The sequence below is a fragment of the Sceloporus occidentalis genome, unplaced genomic scaffold (assembly GCF_023333645.1).
Source record: "Sceloporus occidentalis isolate IW3139 unplaced genomic scaffold, rSceOcc1.0.p SCAF_10, whole genome shotgun sequence".
Classification (NCBI taxonomy): domain Eukaryota; kingdom Metazoa; phylum Chordata; class Lepidosauria; order Squamata; family Phrynosomatidae; genus Sceloporus; species Sceloporus occidentalis.
The window spans coordinates 30,110,450-30,129,314 of NW_028316990.1; the positions used below are offsets into that span (position 1 = coordinate 30,110,450).

The 18,865-nt window shown below is 44.5% G+C and overlaps 1 protein-coding gene across 2 annotated transcripts in view; it reads right to left on the reverse strand.

The window, feature by feature from the left end:
* PRR35 (proline rich 35) overlaps nucleotides 1–18,865 on the reverse strand; it is a 39,003-nt gene that overhangs the window by 7,709 nt on the left and 12,429 nt on the right. Inside the window, exon 1 of one of the 2 annotated variants that reach the window (XM_089540360.1) lies at nucleotides 4,769–4,850. The exons of the other annotated variant lie outside the window; for it this stretch is intronic. The gene's annotated coding sequence lies outside the window, so the exon portion shown is untranslated. Of the gene's footprint in view, nucleotides 1–4,768; nucleotides 4,851–18,865 lie in introns of those variants that run through there. 2 annotated transcript variants of the gene reach the window in all.

Genomic DNA, 18,865 nt, shown 5'->3' on the forward strand with positions numbered 1-18,865 from the left:
CTTGAAGTTGACTGCTTCACTAAGTGCAGCATCATTGGCACGGCTCGATAAAAAGAAGAGTGGCAAATGGGACAATTTCAGTTCAAAACAACTTTCTCCCAAATAATGCTGCATGTTTATCGGTCTCTTTCAAAGCCAGCCGAATAGTTTGATCCCAAAAGCATTGCTATTTTCCACAGTTCTGTTCTTTGCCCACCATGGTCCCCTGTGGCTTGAAATCAAACACTGCCTGAAATAATAGCTGGGAAACTCAACACTGCTCATTTCTGCCATCCGTTTGCAAGTCAGATGCATAGAAAATCTTTGCTGTTTATATGCCTGAGGCGTCCTCAGAAGTATTCGCTGGGACTGGTTATTCTATTTTGGCATATTCCTGCCCTTCCCTTCTTCTCCTTCTTTGCTATATTGCAAAGGGGGAAAATCTACTTTGTTGGCAGAGCTTTAAGAAAACCAGGGCTACTGGGTTTGTGCATTTTATGGTTAGGCTGGTTGCTTATGCCTCATCCCAGACAAAAGAGAGTGCAAATTTAAGGATCGCTTTGCAATGCTCACTAGGGATATACAGATTGTTATTTTTCATAGTTTTTTGTGGGTTTTTCAGGCTATGTGGCCATGTTCTATAAGAGTTTATTCCTGATGTTTTGCCAGCATCTGTAGCTGGCATCTTCAGAGAAGATGGTCTACTGTCTGAAGACCAGCCAAGCTGAGTACAGAGTGGCTCACCACCAGAAAATGAGCCATCAGATGACTGGGTAGCAGCCACTGAACACAATGGCAGCATCAAATAGATCCAGTGTGTAAAAATCTGCACATGGCTTAACCTGAAAACTCTTACTGCTGTTTCAGCCTTTTAGGATGGAGAAAGCCCATACAAAAGCTGGGGAATAACTGACAAAGGGGGCATGGCTGTCTGAAGATACCCAGAGGGCCAGGTTTGGCCCAAGGGCTTAAGGGGCCTCAGCCCTGAAGGGTGTCTTTAGAAAGCCCAGCTCTACTGGAGCATCTCAGGAAGCAACTCTTGCTATGAGACACTTGGAGTGTTTTCACTCTGCCTGGGAAAATGTCGGAGGGTGTGCATGCTTGTTACGATGCCAGTTGGATGGTATAACAGGCGAGGAGGGGGAAACAAGGACGCCTGAGCAGGCTTACTGTCTGCAGGGGTCTCTCCTTTGCTACCCGCACCTTTGGGAACAAGCCTCGGGGGCTCTGTACTGAGAGACAGGTGTTTGGAGGCCTGCTCGCCTTGCCATTCCCGCACTAGCAGATCTTCTTGGTCTGTTGAATTCCTCTACCTGCCACAACACATTATTTCCACTGGGTTGAAGAGACACAGCATTATGGGACGGTGCCCGAGGGGCAGCGCCACGTCAGAGCTTTTGCACCTGTGCAAGGGAATTGCCAGATCCCTCTGCCATGAGTGGCCTGGAGAAAAAGTAACCAGACAGAGGGCAAGAAGTAAGGAAGGGGAAGCAAAATGGAAGGGAAGGAGTGAGAAGGAAGGGGAACGCATGAGTAAAGAGGATCCAGAGTAAGGGAGAAAAGGAGGATGAGGACAAGGAGGAAGGAGGAGAACCAGCAGCAAACTAGCAAACTATATATGTAGCAAAAGAGAGATCTTCAACTGTGTATCGCTCTGAAATTCTCAAGAAGGACCCAACTGAAGCATTTGGATACCTGGCCAAAAATCCAGATAGCATCTTCCACCAGAGTTTGAGAATATTTATTTCTCGGATTACAAAAGTTGGGAACTGAAGTCCAAAAAACATAGCTTTTGCAAAGCTTAGAAAAGCTACCTTTTTGCACAACAACCCTCGGAGTGTAGTGGAGTCTCCTTTGGAGGTCTTTAAGCAGAGGCTGGATGGCCATCTGTCAGGGATGCTTTGATTGAGAGTTCCTGCATGGCAGAATGGGGTTGGACTGGATGGCCCTTGGGGTCTCTTCCAACTCTACGATTCTATGATTCTATGAACTCTCAGAATCTCTCAGCCAGCATGGCTAGTTTCCATAGTTTTTTTTTAAGTATCTTTTCCAAGATCTGCTGTGATTCTTTCTCCCCTGCCCCCAGCAATGACTTCCATGAGTTAGGAGCCACAGAACTGTGTAGCTAATTCTTTATGACTGAGGGTTGATTGCTCCCATGCAGAAATTCACTGGTTAACTAAGGCTGCATCTACACTGCAGAAACAATGCACTTTGACACCACTTTAACTGCCATGGCTCAATGATATGGACTTCTTCCCATACCTTCTCTCAACCTAGAAACAGTGGTACATGTGCTGGTAACCTCTTGACTTGACTTCTGCAACACGCTCTACATGGGGCTACCCTTGTGCCAAGTTCGGAAACTTCAATTGGTGCAAAACAAACAGGATGGTCGCAGGCACATCTAGAACTAACCATATAACACCTGTCCTAAAATCTCTCCATTGGCTGCCAATTAGGTCCACTGGGAAGAATTTATTGCAGCCTAAGAATATCAGATTGGCTGCAGTAACCTAGAGGGCCTTCTCATCTGCCGTTCCTAGGTTATGGAACCCAGGTATTTGACTGAACACAAGAAGAAAAGTCTTTGCCCTAGAGATCTTATGAACTAAAATCCCACACAGGAGAGACAGCTGAGGTCAGGGTAGGAGTCAGAGAAGGAGATGAACCACAAACTCAACAGAATTTCAATGCATCCAGCCTTTTTTATTATTGGGGCATTTACATGTATATATTGGAAGTGTATACAGCGGAGCATCTACATTTGCAGCTTTGACTTTTGTAGATTTGATTATTCTTGGATTTGATTAATATGTTCTGTTTAGGAATATCTAGGTCCTCCAGCATGACTCTGTGGTCAATGTCTGCTGGAAGTTGTGCTGGAGGACATAGAGATTCTTAGAAGGAACATTTCTCTAGGCATTAGTAGGTCCTCCAGCACTGTTCTATGGTCAACATCTAGATGTTATGCGCTGGAGGACCTAGAGATTCCTATAGAGGTGTTCTCTCAGGTTAAAAAAACACAGGTTTTTTTAAATTCACAGTTTTTCCCACTTTCACGAGGATCCTGCACCCCTAACCCAGAGAATGTGGCAGTCTCACTGTATATGCGCCAACATGCCTGACAAATCAAGCAGACAGAGCATAAGGAATAAGACATGATGAGGCCCTAAACCAAAGCTCATTTAATGAGCATTACGTGGAACTTTAAAATTTGTGTGTATTTGTTTAGTTGCATTTGGATGTCTCACCGTGTAGCTTACTTAGCTTGCATATACAGTGGTCCCTTAGCATCCACTAGAATTTGATTCCAGGACCCCCTCGTGAATACCAAAATCTGTTGATGTTCAAGTCCCACTAAATACAATGGCACAGTAAAATGGTGTCCCTTATATAGAATGGCAAAATCAAGGTATGCTTTTGGAATTTATGTTTGTTCTTAATATTTTCAAGCCGTGGATGGTTGAATCTGTGGGTAAAGAACCTGTGGCTAGGGAAGGCTGACCGAATCCACTTTACAAGTATCGTATGGTTCACTGTATCCAGCACTGCCGACTGTATATCCAGCATTGTTAGCAGCAAATGCTTCAGAACCAAAGGGCAGCAGGGTGGGGGTTCAACTGCATTTCACTCCCCTTGCTTTGCTGCCATAGACTGCCCCTCTGAGATTTTATGCAGTGGAAATGTAGTTCGAGAAAGCATAGACTTCTGGCAGTTAGGGAGGTACACCAGCAACTTGTGCAAAAGTAAAGAAGGAGGATGATTCTGCAGCTCCTCCATAGGACTAGCTGAAGGGTATGTTATGCCCCTGGAGAAGCATGTTTTGCATGAACCAGGGCAAGGTCCTGTCCAGCTCCGCTTGGACACTAGAGGATGCTATTGCCTTCTTCTAGAGTCAACCAGCAGCAATTATTCTGAATCCTTCCTAGAGCTGCCTGCTAAGCTAAACAGGGTCAGCCCTAGTTAGTACTTGAATGGGAGACCGCCAACAAATACCAGATGCTGTATTTCACCTGTAGGCTGTATGTCAGAGGAAGGACCTGGCAAAACCGCTTGATTTTCCTTGCCTGAGAAAACCCTATGAAATTCATGGGGTCACCACAACTTGACAGGCCTAAATGTAAAGGTAAAGATCCCATCCTCCTTGGAAGCTAAGCAGGGACAGCCCTGTAGAGTACTTGGATGGGAGACTGCCAACAAATACCAAATGCTGTGGGCTATATTTCAGAGGAAGAAATAGGCAAAACCACATCTAAGTATTCCTTGCCAAAGAAAACCCTATGAAATTCATGGGGTCACCGAACCTGACAGACGAAGGCACATGCATACACACACTCTCTCTTAGGGACCGATTTCCAGTTCATCTCTCCTTTCCCTTATTCTCTCCCTTCTACTAAAAGTCGCTTTATTCAGTGTTGAATAAAGCCTAAGCAAGCGTCAGGAAAAAACACTTCTAGGACATGGCCGCCTAGCCCCAAAAACACGCAAAAAACTCTAGATAATGCTCTTGTTTGTTTTCTTTAGCCATTAGTGTCTTTACGCCTTGGTCCAAATGAGTACTGTTGTTTGTGCGCATGTGTGTATGCACACTCACATGAGCACAAACACACCCCGTCGTCCGACTAGCTCTGGATGACATGGAATTTTGTGTTTAGTGGCTGAGGAATAAACCATCTTAATGTTTTGCCTCATTTCTCCAGCCTTCCGTGTTACTCCGCCGGAGATGCGGTTGCCGGTGCAATTGGATGTGGCCCATGTAATGAGTTCAACATTTCCCCTTGGTTACCTCCAGCTGTCTGGTTGCATTACTGCACCTCTGTCTTGGCCCCAGGGGCTGGCCGTTTCTGTTTCACAGGAGACAGGGCTTCCTAGGTTAAATGGGCCACCTGGAGAAGGGGGCAATAAATAAATATTACCAGTGCTTCGACTCTCAGAGTTCCCCAGGCAGCATGAGATCTGTAGTCTCCAAAAGTAAATTTTCAGAGCACTGTGAACAACCTAAGCATCCCCAGTTTAGCTTGCTGATCAGCTAGGAATCAATAGGGATCAAGTGGTCAAAGTAATTCATGCAATTACTCTCTCCCTTCTGCCTTGGCCATGTTGCATTGTTGTTGTTGTTGTTGTTGTTGTTGTTGTTGTTGTTGTGTGCCTTTATAAGATGTTTCTGACTTATGGCGACCCTAAGGCCAGTGGTTCCCAAATTTTGGCCCTCCAGATGTTTTGGATTTCCCAGCCAACTTGGACAATAGTCATGAATTCTAGGAGCTGAAGGGCCAAACATCTGGAGAACCAAAGTTTGGGCACCATTGCCTAAGGCAAACCTATTACAGCGTCTTTTTGGCAGGTTTCTTCAGAGGGGGGTTGCCATTGCTACCTTCTGAGGCTGAGAGAGTGTGACTTGCCTAAGGTCATCCAGTGGTTTAAATGAACAAGACGGGATTCGAACCCTGATCTCCCAGTGTCCTAGTCCGATGCTCAAACCACCACACCACACTGGCTCTCTTTTGCTTTAGGCAATGTCTTTGTGAAAGCATGGGGGTAGTTTTGGGTATAGGCATATACGATTATCTGTCTGGTTTTGTAAAATAACAACACTTTACAACAAGGGAGCAATGTGGCATAGGCAGACAAGGCAAATTCATCCCTGACATGCAACTGCAAATATCCAAACATTGTCCCAGATGCCTTATAAGATTGCAAAGTTTGCTCTCTCGCTCTCCATCCAAGCTATTAAGGAGTGTTCGATATCTTGCAGCCACCAGCCATTAATACTCATTTGCGCAAACCCATTGTAATGTTGTTCCTGTTGTGTGCCTACAAGTCATTTCCAATTTATAGCGGCCCTAAGCCAACCTTGTCACAGGGTTTTCTGGGGCTGAGAGTGTGTGACTCACCCAAAGTCACCCAATGGGTTTCCATAACCGAGCGATGAATCGAACCCTGATCTCTAGAGTTGTAGTCCAATGTTCGAACCACTGCACCATGCTGGTTCCTCCATTGCAATGTAGGGATGAGGATATGGCCCTTCAGATGTTGCTGGACTGCAGCTCTTACAGTTCCTCGCCATTGGCTAGGCTGGCCAGGAGTCATGGGAAAGGCAGTCAGCAACATCTGGAGCGGTGCAAAGTGCCCAGTCCTAGCTATCAATAGACATTAAGGAATCCTCTTCAGCTGTACAAAGGGTTAGAAAAAAGGGGAGATCCTTCCTTGCACCCACAAACACCTTGCTGGTACACCATCTAATAAATGTCCATCAACATCAGTAATGGACGTTAGTTGTGGCTGCTATGCTGTCATGTTCAATTTACTGGAACCACAGCAATAGAGGTTCTGCAGTGTGAAAGCTAAACAGATGGTGTGCATAAGAATTTTGTAGCTTCAAATATAATGTTTTTGACAGATGTTTCTATCAGGACTTGGACAAATTAAAGGCCATGTGGGCTGGAGCACTCTGGGAGTTAAAGTCCAAAAAAGTAACTATTCCAAACTCAGATATTTGTGCTCCACAGGTCACCCGCGCATGGCCACTTTACTCTGAGCAAGAAGATCCTAGACTCTCCATATCCACAGATTATTTAGCCATGGAGTCAATCACCCTGGGCTTGAAAATATTCCCACAAAATATAAATCCTATAAAGCAAACCTTGATTTTTGCCATTTTATACATGGGGCATCATTTTACGACACCGTTGTATTTAATGGGTCTGGAGCATCCATGGATTTTGGCATCCACAGAGGTCCTGGCGCCAAACCCCAGCTGATACCACGGACCCACTGTACATGTAAATACATTTAGGCTGTACATATGATATTGCAATGTAAAGGTATAACTTGAAACTTTGCTAGTTGGTTTTGTCACAACTCTTGCCATGACAATTACAATAATTGCTAAGGATTCTGTATGGTGTGATGGGAAAAGGTTGGTGGAGGGGTGGCACCATGTGTTGCCACACTGGGTGATGCCAACCCTAGTGATGCCACTGCTTCAAACAGTTTTTACTTTTTAAATTGGAGATTGGACAGATGCTCCAGGCAGAGAAAAACTTAGACTTTGAATAGAGGACTGTGCCTAGGCAACTTTTTGAACAGAGGACTGTTCTCTCTAAAGCAGTGTTTCCCAAACTTTAGGAAAGGGGCAGGAGAAGGAAAAGGAGAAGAAGGAAAATCAGAGAGAGCAAAATCAGTTTTGGGGCTGGAGATAAAAATGCATCTGTGGCTGAGAAAGGTTGAATACGACAAGGAGGGCTGCTTCTAGATAGAGAGATCATCACAGCACTGCTGATCAAAAGTCATACTGGGAAACCATTCTGTCTTTTCCCCTTACTTGAATTTTGACAGAAAGGAAGAAGCGATGGGGAAATGCAAGAGGGTTAAAAGTGGATGTTACAAGTTACAAGCATAAAACATTTTTTTTATCCTCCTCCCCCCGGTATGATTTTATGAAGAAGCAAAAACTGTATGACATATATTTTGAAAATCTCATTTAGAAGTATCTCTCAGGTTGCGTCTGCATGGCAAGAATAACGCAGATTCACACCACTTTAAATGCCATGGATGCATGGTATGGAATTCAGGGATTTGTAATTTGGAAGGGCATCAGAGCTCTCTGTCAGGGAAGGCTAAAAATCTCACAAAACTACAAATCTCAGAATGCCATTGCACTGAGCCATGACAATTAAAGCTGTGTCAAACTGCATTAATTCTGCAGTGCGGATGCAGCCATAGAGAGGTAGAACCAGAGAAGACACAAACTCTTGTAATGGTAAGAACTGGTGCCCTATCATCACCACCATCACCATCACCATCACCACCACCACCACCATCATCATCACTATTATTTCTGCCTTTCCCCCAGATTGGGACTCATACAGTGTACTGTACAACGATTGTTTTTAAAAATTGCTAAAAAATCCACAAAATAGAAATGTTAAAATATAATTAAGCAATCAGAAAAAAAAATTAAAACCAGGTCAAAACATTTATCCTTAAAACACACAGCCCTCCAATAATTAGCAATATCCAACACACTGTGTAAGATGGGTCATGTTGCTGTTCTTGTTGTTCTTGTGTGCCTTGAAGCCGTACTTATGGTGACCCAAAGCAACCTTGTCATGGGGTTTTCTTGGCAAGATTTGATCAGAGGAGGTTTGCCATTGCCTTTCTCTGAGGCTAAGAACATGCGACTTACTGAAAGTCATTCAGTGGGTTTCCATGGCCAAGTGGGGAATCAAACCTTGGTCTCCAGGGTCATAGTCCAACATTCAAATCATTCTGCCATGCTCAAGTCTAAAGATCAAATGCCTGTTGGAATAGACATGTTTTTACAGCTGGACCTTGGTATGCGCTGGGGTTTGGTTTCAGATCCCTCCATGGATACCAAAATCCATGAATGCTTAAGTCCCATTAAATACAATGGTGCAGTAAAAGTGTGTCCCTTATATAAAATGGCAAAATCAAGATTTGCTTTTGGGAATTTATATACTATTTATAATATCTTCAGGCTGTGGATGCGCGGATATGGAGGGCTGACTGGGATAAATGGTGTCTAACTTCTCTGGGAAGAGAGTTCAAGAGCCTGAGAGCAACCACTGAAAAGGCCTTGTATCCCATGTTTGCACCCAAAGTCACTGTGAAGAATGTGGGACAAAGAAAGGACTGGTTCACAAAGGACAGTTTGGTCCTTCAAGTTGCAAGAAAGGCAGCTTTTCTCCTCCTTGCTTGCCTGCAAAGTATTCAAATAAATATTCAGAAGTACCAGCCTTTTCTAGATAGTCTTTTTTGTCCTCCTAGAGTGCCTCCCTTACTTCCACGTAACTATGTCTATCTCTGACTCGTGTTCATAACCTGCACTTTGTGAAGGGTGCGTTAAATCTTTGCCGCTATCCACAATTAACGCTTAAAAGCTTGATTCGTTTCCACCCGAGGCTACCAAAAAAAAAACAGCAGGAAGGGAGCTCTCGCTAATAGCCAAAGAAGGCCCAGGAGCCAATAACCCCCACAACTGATTGGGATAAATGGTTGGTATTGATCGGTGTGGATGTCAGTGGCATGTCGGCTGCTGGAGAAATGGTCTTGCTGTTCCAAGCTTTCGGCCTTCTCAATGTGAAAATTAAAGAAAAGAGGGCAACCCACAGAGCGAGGGGACTCCCAGGCCTTGTGGTGTGTTGTGTTGCTCTTTCTGGAAGGGCTTCATTCATCCTCTTTCTCGCAGTGTGTACCAGTTCCAGGGCACCCTGAGATTATTTCAGACAAATGTAGCAAATGATTTGAGACAAATCCTCCCCACCAACTCAAGGTGGCCAGTGACCTAGAGCCAGAAAAATGATTTTGACTCAGGATGGAGTACCTGAAACAAGAAGTCCAATGTCTTAGAGATGAAACCCAAATGATGCAAAAGGATAAGAGGTTTGCATAAAGAAAATACTAGGATGTTTATGCAGAACTGAACCACATCAAGCGGAGAAAAATGATTTTGACTCTCCATCATTGTTGTGTGCCTTCAAGTCATTTTTGACTTATTGCAACCCTAAGGCAAACCTATCATAGGGTTTTCTTGGAATGTTTTGTCAGAGGGGGTTTTGTCATTGCCATCCTCTGAGGCTGAGAGTGTGTGACTTGCCCAAGGTCACCCAGTGGGTTTTCATGGCCAAGCCGGGATTCGAACCCTGGTCTCCAGAGTCATACGCTCAGACCACCACATCATTCTGGTTCATATTGCTTTCTGTCCCTAGCGATAAAAGCACCATGTAGAAATAAGAAATACACCACTTTAATGGCTGTCATTCCATCCTGTGGAATCCTGGGATTTGTCGTTTCATAAGGTCTTCAGCCTTCTCTGCCAAAGAGTGCTGGTGCCTGACAAAACTACCAATCCCAAGATCTCCAGGCTTGGACATGAGGCACAAACACTGGGGAAGGTTCACTGTTTTCATGCCCTGATTGTGGGCACTCCAGGGGTATCTGGTTGGTCACAAGAGGGACAAGCAACTGACAGCCTTTGGGCATCATGCAGTTATTGGCCTAGTTCTATGCTGCCCTTGATCTAATTCCCAAAGCTCTCTGTAAATGATCATTTCAGACCTCTGGCAAGAGCAACCATTCTCCACCAGAAGCCCTCTAGACAGGAAGGGAGAAGGTCCAGAAAAGAGAAAGAAAAGGGAAGGCAGACATTGACAGAGTCAGAGAGAGATAGAGGAAAGAGGAAGAAAGTAAAATAAAGGGAGAAGAAAGGGAATGGCAGACAGAGAGGGGGAAACCCACCTGCTTCTAAAAGGAGATGGAAGAGAGAAAAAAGATCCACCTGCTTTCAAATCTAGCCCTACTTGCCATTGGCATGTGACTATACCATGCCACCCGTGAGGGAATGCAACCCTCAGCAGAGAAAGGGTTCCTCACCTCTAGCTGGGAAGGGCTTTCATTTGAAAGAGCACCAGGGCTCTTCCTATGCAATAGGGCTTGCCTGACCAACACCATCCCCATCCCTGAAATGACAGGACCAAAACCTGAGATCAGGGGGTGGACTGTTGTGATGCCACTAGCATGGGTCCTGGTGAAAGGGCAGACAGAACTGCTCACCCTGCAGCCGATTATGGAAAAGGGCATGAAGGCAATCTGAGTAAACAGACCCCAAAAGTGGGTAAAACCCAGATATCCAAGTATTATGGCAACCTAGGGCAGAGGAAGAACTTTTTCTAGCAGGGAGGCAAACACAACTGTTCCTGCTAGGACTTGGATCCCATCGTCACCTTACCTGCAGAATGTATGAACCATAGGGAGAACTCCAAGCCAACAATAAGACTCACTTGCAACGACACTAATGGGCCACTGTCTGCCACAATTCAATAGGCTTGCTAGACTCAAGGACACCATTGTCCTTCTCCTTCCCTTTCCTGAGCAGGAGAGCCTTGGCATTCTACATCTTCCTAATTCTAACAGAGGTAAGGTTCTGCAATCCACAAGGAAACCATGCTCAGCGGCATCCACATGCAAACGCATGTGGCGGCACTCTTGAGAAAATGTTCGGTTGCTTCCCATTTCCTTTTGAAATGAATGGCCAAAGACCCAGTGGCCCTGAATTGCATTCAACACCCCCCCCCCTCCACAATTATTTAAACACAGGCACTTCCAGATGAATGAAAAGGTTGCTCTTTTCCTGTCTCATGGAAATAGCTTAGGGAAGGGCAGGAGGGGGAAGCATATCTGGGGGGGGGGGAAGTCCTGTTGAAAGCTCACCTGGGAGCAAATGATCAGCTAAAACAATTGGACAGATCATTAGGAGGTGTATTCAAGCAGAAGGATCACAGCTGACCTCCCCGTGTGCCAGAAACCTCTAAACGGCAAGGAGTTAAAATCTTGAGGAAACTGCTGCCAACTATCAGATTGGATAGCTTGGCTCCTTTGGAAGCACTAAACCCAGTCGCACTGACCCAGTCCAAGAAGCAGTACAAACAGGCCCTGGCATAAACCTCTGGGATCCGAGACTAGGGACCAGAGCCTCAGTAGGACTCTATGGAGGGGTTGCCGCTACTGATGGGGGTGGCGATGAAGCCTTTGGAGGACCCACTTAGAGTCTGATGTGGCTCCTTGGCAAATGGGAAAGGGCCCTTTCTCGCTTGCCTAGTAGCCATGCCAGTCCCTCCAGGGGTACCACCCGACCAAGTGACGCCTCCCTGTGAGGTGTCACCCAGTGTGATCCGTACTCCCTGCATTCCTTAGTGACACCACTGGTGCTGACCCCGATGCAGACCCTTCACAATGAGTAGCCAAGTCTGCCGAGTTGCATTTTGACTTCCAACAAATACTCTAGACCAGTGATTCTTAACCTTCTCTTTACCAGGGACCCCCCCCCTTTTAAATGGATTTTGTTGAACCAGACACCCGCCCCCTAAAACTTAACTCAAGATTTAGAACCCCAAATCATCATCCAGTCTTCCATGGACACAGAGTATTATAGAGATTACCCAAATTGCCCACCCCCTTGTCTCTGACTGGCTTGATTGCTGACTAATTTAATGGTTTTAATGGTTTGTGATATTTTATTATAGTATAGTTGGGGGTGGAGGGAAGAAGTAGAATGCATTTTACTATATGTTGCATTTTATATTGAGTTTTAATTGATATTGTAAGCTGCCTCGATCCTGCAGGAGAGGCAGCATATAAATAAAATTTTATCACCATCATCATCATCATCATCATCATCATCATCATCATCATCTGTGTAATACAGCCCTCTGTGCGTTCATTGTGTGCCTTCAAGTCATTCCCAACTTATGGTGACCCTTAGGCAAATCTATCATGGGGTTTTCTTGCCAGGATTTGTTCAGAGGAGGTTTGCCATTGCCTTCTCAGGAGGCTGAGAGCATATGACTTGCCCAAGATCTCCCAGTGGGTTTCATGGCTGAGCTGGGATTCGATTCCTGGTCTCCAGAGCCATAATCCAACACTCAAACCACTATGCCATACTGACTCAGTCTTAACATAACTTGAACATTAACATTTAAGCTCAGCATTTTCTTGGCATGCAGTTGCAACTTGCCAAAAGGGCAAGCACTTCTCCTAAATTTGTTCCTACTAAAACAGGAGATGCCCACAAACAGCTGAACTGGAAAGTACTAACTTCCTGAATATCCATTGAAACATACAAGGAAGTGCTATCTTTTTGAATAGCATTAGCTATGGACCTTGGTAGCAGTGACTGGCTATTTTGTAATAACAATTACTAATTTTTAGACTCCTGCTTTTTTGGACTACAGCTTCTTCAGCCAACCAAACCCCAGGAGATACCAAGGGCTCATTGTATTTAGGTAGTATATATAGTACTTGATAAATGCTTTAAAAATAAGCTGAAACACAATTCTCCCCGTTTGCATCATCCAAATCATACTTACATCATACTTATAGTATGGAAAGAGGGATGTTGTACCTTCCTGTATATGTATCTTATTAAAGCTGAGGAGCCTCTTGCAAAAATGGAGCTGACAATCCTAACCTGACAACACTAACTGGCTTGATACAGAGAGATTCTATACAAACAGTCAAAAGATGGTGATGGAAAATGCTTTGGTTTCTTTGAAATGGCACATCAACATTTGGTGCATTTGTGTGAGGGTAAGCAAGAGAGTGTATAGTTTGAGTGTTGAACTATGACTCTGGGGACCAAGGTTCAATACCCAGCAGCACCTTCATGCGCATAGAAGGAACAGCTCAGTCATGAAACCGACTGGGTGACATTGGGCAAGTCACACTCTCTCAGCCTCAGAGGAAGGCAATGGCAAACCTCCTCTGAACAAATCTTGCCAAGAAAACCCCATGATTGGTTTGCCCTAGGGTCACCATAAGTCAGAAACGACTTGAAGGCACACAACAACAACAACGTTGGGGTAAGCAGCAACCCAAACAAACAAACAAAAACCCATGCAATTTATTTCTGCAAAGCTTTACACATGAGTGTGCACAAATGCTCCTGGAAATCTATAGAAATCTATATAAAGATTCTCCTTTCCCATCTGGTTCAGCTGCCAATTGCTTGGAAGGAGGCCTGGAAAAAGAAACCATCCCAATCTCAAGCTTTACAGTTAAGGATTTCCTACAAATCCTACTTGCCAGAAGTTTCCTCTGTGAAGGTCAGGGAGATTTCCGTTCGTCCCACTTGGAAAGGTTGCTGGTGAATCTGAAGGTTTTGCTAGAGGATCATCTCCCTTCCATTGGGCTCACCTGAAAAGGTGGGCTGGCCTAAGAAAGTACCCAGGAGAGCAACTCCTTCATGCCGCTGATGTGGCTGGTTGGCAGAATGGCACAGAGTCCAACAGATTGCATAAAGAACGCACCCAACCGATCTGCACCCATTTGTACCAATGTGCCCTCCAGGCCCTTTTGTGATTTGCAATGGCCCTGGAAAGATTTAAAGTGGGAGGAAGAGGAAGGCAGGGAGGGAGGTAGAGAGAGAGGGAGGGAGGGAGATCTCAGCAATCCTGGCTTATCAAAATCAAATCATACCCAGCAGCACCTTCATGCGCATAGAAGGAACAGGATCAGGGCAAACAAACCCAGCTGAGTAGGGACAGAGTGAGATGGGAGACCAGCACCAGCCTGGTTTGAAGGTGGTTGTGGAAGTGGCTGGGCTCCACAGCTGAGCCCTAAATAAAGTAGGGTGCTGGCAAAGTGTAAACAAAATCATCATCATCATCATCATCATCATCATCATCATCATCATCATCATCATCATCATCATCATCTGTGAAATACTGTTGGCCCTCTTTTGGCTTTCTTTATCCATTGGATTCAAGCATCCATGGCTCAAAAATATTCCCCCTCACAATATGAATTCCAGAAAGCTAACCTTGATTTTGCCATTTTATATAAGGGACACCACTTTACAATGCTAATGTATTTGGTGGGACTTGAATATCTACGGATTTTGGTATCTACTCGGAGTCCTGGAACCAAACCCCGGCAGATTTGGTCCCAAGGGCTAAGTTTGCTATCCTTCATGCATCTCTAATCCAGCCATTGCACAGCCCTGTCCATCCTCAGAAAACATCTGCCCCTCTCCAGCACCCATCTCTCCTTCTGTGTGATGTGTCCTGCATTCCACCAGTTATTAGTCTAGTTCCCTTAGGATGCAATACCGTTACAAGAGCATCTTTTCCAACTGTCCTGATTTGGCAGGGACTGTCCCAGTTAACCCTCTGTTGTCTCACATTTTCAACTGCTTTTTAAAATGTCCCAGATTTTTTCCACCTCCTCCTACTTTCCCCCATTGGTTTACTTCGGTTACTGCAAACTGAGTTCATAATGGTCTGAACTCCATTAACTCAGCAGAGGGAAGAAGAGAGAATGCGGCAGGGTCTTGCCCTTCCCATTTGGCTCAAGCAAAAGCAAATTGCTGCAGCGTTTCCTAGCTTGTCTTTTCTTCCTCATTAACAACCTTTGCCTCTGATGTTGTTTGGTCAAATGTGTTCTCCTTTTAATCTGTGAAATGTTGGAAGATATGCAAGAATTACATAGAGAGAGAATGGCTTGCGTGTTGGACTATGACTCTGGAGACCAGGGTTCATTTTCTAGCTCTGCCATGAAAACCACTGGGTGACCTTGGGCAAGTCACATGCTCTCAGCCTCAAAGGATGGCAATGGCAAACCCCGTCTGAACAAATCTTGCCAAGAAAACCCTACGCAGTCATATGTCAAAAATGGAGGCACAAAGTAACAAAAAATACAAGAGTTGCGCAACTGACCTTCCCCTTCGGTAACAAAATACTGTATCTCAGGCTAGCCCTGTTCCAGTATTATAATGGCCTGGAATCTGGAGGCCCAGTTCAGCTATCCTACATGTCAAATAGCTGCTAAGTTTGCTATCCTTCATGCATGTCTTTATCTCTAATCCATCCATTGCAACGTAAGAACTGGCATGGCTCTTCAACTCTGCGCTGCTGGCTCAAAATGCCAAAAGGAATGGAAGATGTTTCCTGCTGACCTTCATTCTCCCAGATGGCACAGCTTAAGCTGGCACAGGTGGCCGCCAGAGTGGCAACAGCTTGGCACAAGGAGTGGCTTCTGAAGAGTCCGGGAAGGAGTTCTTGTAGAGCCTTAGCTCCAGTGAACAGCTTGGAAGCAAAGATGCCCAAGGAGGAAACAAAAGATGCATGGGCCAGGAGAAACCCACAGCAAGGTTAAAGAGGGATAAACTTGTCAAACCAGAAGGAGGCCCTTGCAAGATGAAATAGAAAGAAAACAAGGGCACAGGTGGGAAACAGCTCTGGTAAGAGCTTAGAACTAACATGTTAATAGTAAGGTAGTTACATGCAGAAAATTCCTTTGGATGCATGTCGCAAAGCTGGGGAACAAATTTATATTTCAAAAATAGTGCCATTTCTAGTATCTACAAATCTTTATTTCATTTTAAAGCCAGCTCTCTGTAGAGGCCCTTCCAAACTACAGAATTATACTGGTATAATTCTAAAAAGGAGCCTGCAAAGGGTTCTTGCAGCACCTTTGAGACTAAATGAACAAAAAAAGTTGGTAGCATGAACTTTCATACCCTTGAGCCTCCTTCCTTAGATGCATCCAAATGGATCTGAGGAAATAGGCTCAATTCTATGAAAACTCATGCTACCAACTTCTTTCAGTTAGTCTCAAAGGTGCTACTAGATCCCTTTGGATGCTGCTGTAATTCTACTTTGTCTACCATAGCAGCGTCCTACAGAATTCTGCAGTTTGTAGTTTGAGGAGGCAGCAAAACTCACTGCCTGAGTATTCTCAATACCTCTCCCTAAGTGCAAATCTCAGGATTCAATTGGATAGAACCATGGCACTTAAAGTGGAATCATATTCCATGTTATTATAATCTTGTAGAATTATCACACCAGCCTGCTGTCCCGACACCATCTTACTAGTAGTTCAAGAATGGAAGCATAGTGGTTTGGAATAGTTTTTTTTATCACACTTCCCCCCATGATACCACTTGGGCGATCCATGGTCACTTGTTCTGTTTTCCACATTGCCAAACACCACATTATGGTGGAAGGTGAGGGACAAGTCATCGCAGCTGCCAACTGCCTCCCAAAGTTGACTGCTGTGTGAATGTGCACACATCAGCTGGCTTCAGTAAGGTGTTGGCAGCTGCCATCCCTGCAAGGGAAAGAAGAGAAGAGCAGAATCACAGCCACTCATACCACATCACTGCCTCAGAAGTGGAACTGCAGCAGAAAGCACCTATCACACAAAGGCAGTAATGACATAGCAGTGAGATTGAGAGCCTATTGATGGGTTCTGCCCATCCATGAAAAGGTCCACAGCAGTAACTAATGAAATGCAAGGCAGCACAGACAAGACATTGTATGATAAGTACCAGCCAAAGGCACTTTCATCCTGTTAATATTCCCCTTTTTTGCTTTCTGTGATAAAGACTCTAATGTGAAAGAGCTCCAGGTCTTTAGCACAATGTGGAGACTTGCAAGGAAAATAGCTCAAGTCTTTGAACAGACTGGAGAACCCTGAGTGCTAGTCAATGTCCCAAAACAGCCTGTGCTCTTGACTTGTTTTTCCCAAGGTGGTGGTCCTTTGCAGGTTAAAGGCGGCTTCTCTCCCCATCTTGAAATGACTAGTCACTTCTACTTCTCACTTTTTTCCCCGATGGGAAATCACATTGGTCTCACAATCATTTCAAGAATACTTTTCCTGCCCTTCCCCAGGGCAAGCTTTTTTCCTCCAAGGACAAGGCGATTATCTTGCCGAAATATCAGTATTTACATTCCTCGGCAGTTCAAGACTCAATCTAAGCGGAATGGGAACTTGTGCCAAGAAACCTTGTTGCCAAAATCTTAGGATTTTATGGTTGCATTTTATTTTCTGTGAGATTTCCCATCTCTATTGGTTCAAAACAGTTCAAAACAGTCTATGCAAGGATTCCTTTTTTTATATGTGCAGTAGCAAGGATCCTTGTATTAATATACTCAGTGCACCATTTTTTGGGACTGCATCTCCCAGAATCTTCCAGCTATCATGCCATTGGTTGCTGACGGGTGGTTTCTGGAACATGGAGTGAAAAAAGTAATTTCTTCAAGCTCTGGGCAAATGCTGAACAGGACAGAAGTTATGGCAGTGTGACGTATGAGCCTGCATGGGCATACACTGGGCACACAGTGGCACATAAACACAACATCCTTCAGCCATGTCTCAGCTTCAGGATAAGATTGGCAATGGCAGAGATAGTTGCCTTTAGGGCTGCCTGTCTGCCAGTATCAAGATTGCCAATCCTGGTAGACTTTTGAGGGGTTCTAGCACCAGAACCAGCCTAAGACATCTTGTTGCCTGAGGTCAAGCAGCAAATGGTGACACACAGACACACAAACCGATTTGGCCAAGTCAAAGTCAATAGTTCCCAAAGCTGGCCAAGTTATTTGGGTACACGACACAGGAATAATCCCGCAAGAACCTCTCCTGCTCACTAGCAGAAAAATACAACGATGATAATGATGACAGTGACAACAACAACAACAATGACAACAAAAAATAACGTATCATTTTGCAGCCCTTCCATGATATCCCAAAATCTAAAGTAGATAGAGCCTGGCAGCACAGTCTGATACCCATCAGTACGACTCTAGAGTATTCTGTGCACCATTCAAGATGAACAGCATTCCCAGTTTATGGGACTTCTTCACTACTGGGCCCAATATTTCTTCATTTATATTTATAAATTGCTTATATCGAAATATTTCAACATCTATGTACAATCACCATAAAATATACAATACAAAAAAATGCACAAACTGATATGCAATAGGTATATTGCCCATTGGAGTAAAATGCACAGAGGGTGGAATTAAACATAAAACACTTATGCAAATGGTACTACACTTGATCTTAGCCAAAAAGCTAGGAAGCAGGGAAAGAATAGTCAATGAAGTTCAAGAGTGGGAACCTCTGTCAGTCTAAGGGTCAAATGAAATTCCAGGTACTTTCTTGGGGCCGCATTCCAGATTTATAGACAAAAGAGTGAGATTAAATATAATGGGGCACCTTTATCTGAAGCTCTTATAGATTGTAACTCAGCCTTGGGAGAGACATGTCAGATTTTAGAAAGGCAGAAAACTAATCCAAAACTATGAAAACACCAAATTATGGTGTCTTGAGAAAGCAGATGTGGTCATCTAGGGAGTCCATAGGACTAGACTGCTCTCCTGGAGCCCTTAACATGGAAGGTGTTGGAAGGTGTGTGTGTGTATGTGTATGTGTTATGTGCCTTCAAGTTGTTTCCGCATATGGAGACCCTAAGGCGAACCTATCATGGGGTTTTCTTGGCAAGATTTGTTCAGAGGAGGTTTATCATTGCCTTCCTCTGAGGCTGAGAGAGTATGATTTGCCCAAAGTCACCCATTGAGTT